The 7,374-nt window shown below is 29.0% G+C and overlaps 1 long non-coding RNA gene across 2 annotated transcripts; it reads right to left on the reverse strand.

The window, feature by feature from the left end:
• Window positions 1–1,405: 1,405 nt before the first annotated feature.
• LOC149892492 (uncharacterized) lies at window positions 1,406–3,814 on the reverse strand. 2 transcript variants are annotated; one of them, XR_016449735.1, is made up of 4 exons: window positions 3,656–3,814; window positions 3,228–3,539; window positions 2,183–2,340; window positions 1,406–2,063 (listed from the first exon to the last, which is right to left on the reverse strand). It is a non-coding gene; the product is annotated as an uncharacterized LOC149892492 (long non-coding RNA). The 2 variants fall into 2 exon arrangements; XR_016449734.1 differs by having other exon boundaries at window positions 1,406–2,340.
• Window positions 3,815–7,374: the final 3,560 nt, after the last annotated feature.

Genomic DNA, 7,374 nt, shown 5'->3' on the forward strand with positions numbered 1-7,374 from the left:
TCAGCTGTACAACTTCATGCTGTACCAAAATCATCGTATGTTTAAAAATAAAAAATGGTTCGTAAAAAAATTCAACAACAATACAAGCTAACACAAAATAGTTGTTCGGAATGTTTCGCTTGATTTTAAGTGATTATGTTCATAATATCTAGATTTAATTTTTTCCAGTCGGGTTTTTTTCTTTGTTTTTCCTTTCTTTGCAGCGGCCATTTTGTTAGAAAAAAAAAGTGAGAAGTTTAAGTTGTCCAGAAGTCGGCCGAAACATGTACTTTTCATGTTAGACTTTATTCATACTTTTATTTATATTTCTGATTCAGACTAATTCTCATGAAAAAAATGTTTGGTACTAGTCCTGAAGTAGACATTTCTTAGGTGTTTCAATACTGTGATTGACGTACTTTCATGCATTCAATCACCTGGTTTTTTCTTGGATCACCTACTGAGGGCTTCGTCAAAATCCTGTGTTCTTGTTACCACGTGGTCTTTGTTTATAATATCCCGCTCTTCCAATTGATAATATAATGTTTGTTTAGGAATTTATACATTTGAATAAGATCACTATTTTCTCTTCTATTCGATAGATTTTGTAAGTCTTCATTGTATTACAGCCATTATAGATCAACATGTCTACAGCAATGATATATTATATATACTAGATGTCTAACTTCGATCCGAAATGTGAAGCTGTGGGAGCCATTTCTAATTCAGGCAAAAACGTTCATTTTTAACTTTTATTTCGCACGTCGGATATAGTTTTTGCCCTTATTACAAATGGCGGATTCAATTTGTAAACAAAAAAAGCGGCTTCACTTTTTGTCCAATAAAATCCCGCAAGTTAGACATCTAGTATATATAATATATCATTGGTCTACAGTGAAGTTATGGTGCACCATAACTTCACGGTGGCAAGGTCGTTTGGTAGCGCTGTTATTGTGCGCATGCGCAAATTAACAGCGCTACCAAATGGTTACGGTCCTTAGCAACGCAAATAATTTTTCTCTGGAGACCAAGTAATTGCATACTCTCCAATATAAATAAATTTTTTTGTCGCTGTTTTAACTTAAATTAGTTTAAAGATAACCCGGTTGTGTACTAAAACACTTAAAACAAGAGAAGAAACATCTAAATGTTCGTTAACATTTGTTGTAGAGAAAGATGGCTGGTTAATTACACGTAATTTGTTTACATTTTTTGGTCCCTACGTTCTAGGTTTTTAATCGTGGAAATCTAACCATATTTCTTGAAAAAGTTTGAGGAGATATTCTTCTATTTATTTCTTATGGCTGTTCTTAGTATTCAATTTTTTTAATGGACAAAAAAGGCAATTTTCTGCATTACCTTATTGACCATTACAGCTACATTTTATTTGCCTTTAGTAGAGACAAATAAAAGAAAAAAGGAGATATATATTATTAAGAAATGTAAAATGCTGTTGCCAAAAGTGTTTTTAACTGTGACAATTTTCGTTTTTTCTCTTTCTTTTTCGTGATTCTGGGATTAACACCCTACTTTTAGGATTAGTTTTCTGATGGTAAGTTTTGGATGCTTTTTAACCGCTTTGTTGGACAAGGGATAGATTGATAAATCCGCTTTAAATTGTTGAACTCTAGATAAATTGATTCTCCACCTTTTTCGCCATACAATCAAAAGCCAGCGCCCGTTTTTTCAAAAATGGAATAGCGTGATCTTCCAACATGTGTAACTTCAGAGGCACTAAAGCCTCAGGCCAAGTTGTGCGATAAAAATGCATCAGTTTAACAATACTTTTTTTTAAAAGGAAAATGATAGCAACATGAATCATGTTGTACTTTTAATCCCAGCTTTATAAGTTAAATCATCATAAATCATCAAAATTATCTTGCTAGGCATTGTTGCAGTTTCAGTATACACTTCAACCTCAATAACAATAAACACAATAAAATTCCAAAGCGCTTTGAGAAACTTATTACAAACAGAAAGAAAAATGTAATGATTTCGATTGCTTTCTTGTGCAGACTTGTCCTAGAGAATCCATCATAAAAAAGCTTTGGAATAAAATTACATAACTTTAGCATAGAGTTTTTCTAAAAAAGAAAAATGTCTCTTTAAAAGTATATTGCATGATTTTATATTACTTGTTATTATTGTTATTAACTATAATGTTTCAGATTTGGAATAAATTCATTTATAAAAGAAATGGAACCTGAAGCATTTTATGCACATGATTTCCAATAAAACTTTTTCCATGGTATGCTTGTCACTGAACTTTCAGTTTTTGCAATATAGCTTCAATCTGTTGTGTGCATGGTCCTCACTTTTCTTCAGTGTAGATTCAAGCTCCAGAGTATAACATTGTTTTGTCTAGAGAAGTATTATAATTGCTTTTAAATTAAGATTATTTAAATAGTAGTTTCCACGAGGAAACAATGGTCAGGAATAATCCAGATATAACATATAAAATGCTTAAGGTGGTACTAGCCTATAAAATATAAAAATTTTTAAATTTTTTTATTTTATAAATTTAAATAATATATTTATTGTAGATTTCAAAAATGTATAATGTTTATATGTTTCATAGTAAAAAAATGACCTAAATTGTCAGTCATAAGAAAATGTTTTTGTAATGATAACTCACATGTGTCTTGAATGTTTCAGAGAGATTTTATTTTGTTTTCTTGCTTTCTGAGTTTTTCAACTTTGAACAAGGATATCTTTTTAACTACTTGGAGATTATACCTAAAATATTTGCACACTGGTTATCAGGTTACTTTTGAAGGGTTTGACCAAAATAAGGTTTTTACAGTTTGCTGTTCTTGAGATAATGATATTGACAACACAGATTTTACCATAAAATTAAAAACCTCTATTGAAAATGCCACCATTTTGCATCTATAAATGCTATGATAGTAATTCTGATCAAATCCCTTTATCAACATGTTAACCTTTTTGCAAAAATTTAGACTCAAACTATGACTAGTTAAGAAGAAATTATTGTTTAAAAATGCAGTTAAAATTGCATATTAATTGCTGACTCTGCATGTTTATGGGCATATTAATAGTTTTTTACTTATTTACGCTGAAAGTTTTTTCATTGTACATGTATTTAATCAAATATTACACTGAAAATCAAAGGATTAACAGTTTTAGTTTTTATAGGCCAGTACCACTTTAAAGCAGAACAATAATTGTATAAAAAACAGAACTTAACATTATCATGTTGTTAATGCCACATTTTAAAAAATGCTTACCATTTCCTTTTTCCTTTTCTTTAGAAAATCAAGTTGAGGGAAGTAAATTGACTTAATATTTTCCATGTTATCAGGATTATTTAATTAGCCATTTCCATAGCAACATTGGAACTTTAAATAGAACTTTAAAGGTTTTACAGCTGTTTTTGCTTTGATATAAATTCATGATATTTTTCAGAACAGATGCTGCTATTATTTTTTAATACTTCTTCTAACACCATTAAAATATCCAATTTCATGGGCTCCTTCTACAAACATGTTGAAATATTTAAGATAAATCCAAACAACAATGTGCAGAGTTGGTAAAGAAACCTAGATACAAATGTATGTGTATGAGTTATAATTTTAAAAAACTTAATTAACTTTTAGTTTACAGCAAATCAATTATTACTAGTTAAAGTTGAGTTAAATAAGAGAAATAATTTTACCTGATCTAGAGGTACTTTCAAAATTGTTTCTGTTATGACTTTATTGAAACTTTTTGCATCTTTCTTGAGATCCTCATTTTACATAATCTTTGATAATCAGTTTGAAAACTTTCAAGTGTGCAACATTCTATTTCTGTTCTTTTTTCTTTACTAAGTTTCATGACAAAAAAATACTATAAGTTGTTCAAATTAAATTCACCTTTTAATGTTGAATTTCCTGAATTCAACATTAAAAGGTAAACTTAATTTGAACAACTTATAGTATTTTTTTGTAATGAAAAAATACTATAAGTTGTTCAAATGAAGCTCCTGAAATACAATAAAGTGCAAAAAGAAACTCAAATCACCTAAATATTGTAATGTTGATATCCCTAGATATATAAAAACTTCATATATGTACTTTTTGAAATTAGTAAGAGTACTACATTTATATATATATATGTATATATATATATATATATATATATATATATATATATATATATATATATATATATATATATATATATATATATATATATATATATTTGTATATTTGTTCTTGATATCATGTCGTGGCTACTTTGATGTTGACTCTGTAGTCCTTTGCCTTAAAAAATGTTGAAAATGGTAGTACTTTTTTGACTATTTAGATTTAAAGTATTTATAATCTGGTAGCTCATCTTAAAACTTCCTCCAACATAATCTCCTAAAATTTTAACTTGAATCTCCTTTTTCAGGAATAAACTTATGATGTAAAAGACCATTAAAGCTGCATAAAATCAAAAATATAAATAATTTGGCAACTTTCAAAGATGTACATATTACGTAAATCTTTTTTTAATGCTGTAAGCTACACTAGTAGTGTTAAAACTTGCTTTAATGTAAGAGTATAGCATGTCATTTGCAAATTAACATATGCTACATTTGCTAAACTAATTTTTCTTCTAAAGATTTTACTTTTAGCTGGGTAACTTTAGACCTTTCTAGTGCATCAAGATGTGTGAGATTTGTTGATAGATCTTTTACATAACCCCAAGGTGCTAGATTTATTTCAAACTTTCCATTCTCTTCTTTGTAAAAGGTGAAAGGAGTATTTTCAACCAGATTTTCATCTCCAGACCAGGTTTCAGCATCTATTTAGAGAATACGAATTTATAAACAACGCTAGCTCAATGAGTCGTGCCACTTGTATATAGTTTAGAACCAGCCAAAACCAGTGCAATATTGTCATCACTTGCAAGTCATCAACCTAAAGTAAAAAAATTGAATGCTCAGTAAAGCTTGCTTTTTAATGTTGCATATAGACTAAATTTCAGTATTAAAAAAAAAATCTGGAAATTCTACGATCAGATTTTATCCCTTTCATGCGCTGGGTTGTTGTATAACAACAAATTAAACTAAGCTTCCCCAATTCAAATGGTGCATTCTAACCGATTGAAAACAATATTATTTTATAAAGGAGAGTTGAAAAAGGCTGTAGAAAAAGTCTACTTTAACATTTCATATTACTACTGTGATTTTGTAGATGATTTTTTATGAGTTATGTTAGTTACGGAAAAATAATTGGTGCATGAAAAGGTTATTTTATTTTGACTTTAAATTTCTCAGTTTTTACATTTATCGACAGCTGTTTTTTCAGTTCTTTACATTCACGCGCATTTAAATTTCAAGGTTTTTTAAGACATATTTATACTTTGCTTATTATAGAAACTATCCCACTTTACATGTTATTAAGAAGATTTCTATTTGTAAAATTATTTGAGAAAACGTTAGGATTGCCACTAAAGACAAATCATAAATTTTTTTCATGTTTGCATCGCTTTCGATTTCTATTTCCGGAGTATGCGCATAATAACAGCGCTGTTTCGCTTTATGTAAACAGTCACAAGAATATATAGTCTGGAAACAAACAAAAGCGCTTTGTTTGTTATTGTTCAAGAAATTACTAGTTCTCATACTTCCGAAGGTGCACAGTAACGCAAATAAACAAAAAAGCTCCATAGCGAAAGTTCTTAAATTTTAAATTTTCCCCTAATTTCTGTAAAGTTTTTCAAATAATGCAGATAAGTTGTGGCATAAGCTGAAAAGTCTTTTTAAAAAATTTAAGGGTGACCCTGAGAATTAATACTAAACGTTTTTTGGACTTTTTCGGATAATCTGCCTAAAACCTGCCTAAACATTTTGAAGAACGTACTTTTTCCAATACTCTATTGTAGGACGTAGCAAATGATATTTTTTATAAAGATTAAAAAGATTTTAAAGATAATTTTAAACTACCTTACCGATAACAACAAATTCAGTGGTGAGAAATGCGAGAAATCAACCATGAGTATAAAGGATGCAGAAATGAAAAGTTTGCAATATTGAGCTGGTTATATTATTCACGAACTGTTTAATAAGTTACAAAAAACTTTTTTCTTTTTATAGCATTCAATGCTGTTCTTTACTTCTAGCATCTAAAGTAGAATTTGTCACTATACAAACACTCATTAATGCTCGTGATAGAGATGGTTTATGGAAATTGAATTCTAAAATTATTGATATATTTGTACAATATGAACTATTATTTAGAAAAAAAACTTCAACATTTATCAGTTTTCTGCAAATGATTTTGTAATAGAAATTCTTACAAATACAACAGTTATATCTAACTTTAACAATGTTTGTATAACTCATACTTCTGTTACAAACAAAATTAAAACAAATGTGTTTGAGCAGATTATCAGTTTGTTTGAAGGAGTTCAAATATTTTCATTTGCAAGAGATAAACATAAAAAACACAAAGTTGCAAAGTAACACTCCAAAAAAAGATCACTGCTAACTGAAGTGAAGAAACTTAGCTGCAGCAATAAACTTGTGTAAAATTAAAATGTTTTAAAACTGCTATTAATCAAAAAAAAAAATTAGTTTGAATTTTTTCATTTATTCCTTAAAATCATGAAATGACAACTTTGGCTCTTTTTGCATTTTTACAGCATATCTAAACAAATTCTACTCAAGCACTCTTTAGATATGGATACTAAGATGAATTTGACCAAAAATATCTTTACTAAGAAAAAATAAGTAAAATATAAATATATCAATATAAATCCTTTTTAAAGTTTTATATCTATTCTGACAAGCTGTAAATGATACCATTTCCTGATATGTAATTTTTTATTAGACAGGATTTGTTAGTTCTTCCCAATATGTCTAAAGGACCAATCTTTAAATATTTGCTTTGTGCTATATTTTTAATCAAAATTTTTTTTCTGAATTCCGGGAAATAGCACTGACAAAATAAAGTGTACAATACCTACATATCTGTGCATGAGAATTTATCTGCTTCGGATCCCATTTTAAAGGTAAATTTTCCATAAAAATCTAATGATGACAAGGTGTTCTTGACTAATAACTTGTTTTCTTTTTAATTTTTAAATACATTTTCAATGTCAACTTTTGCTAGTCACCAATGACAGCCCTAATCATATGCATAAAAGTAGTGATTTTCGTTAGGTCTGCTTTGCGACCATGTCTAATTCAGTCAAGTTCCATGATGAATGCAGGAAAACAGTTTGTTTTCTCTGCATGAGAAAGTGTGTCAGAGAGGTGACAGGCCACTTGATACAAGTTGTGCTAGAAACCCTTCCAACTCCTATAGACTTCAGTGACTCAAGAGTGCCCAGAGGCATTTGTGACACATGTAGGCTTGCATTAGGGAAAAAAGCATTGGGAGAGTCTGTCACTATTTCTCCTGT

Source organism: Hydra viridissima, unplaced genomic scaffold, assembly GCF_058129835.1.
Source record: "Hydra viridissima isolate aposymbiotic clone 2 unplaced genomic scaffold, HvirCarnegie_v1 scaffold_2, whole genome shotgun sequence".
NCBI classification, from domain to species: Eukaryota; Metazoa; Cnidaria; class Hydrozoa; order Anthoathecata; family Hydridae; genus Hydra; species Hydra viridissima.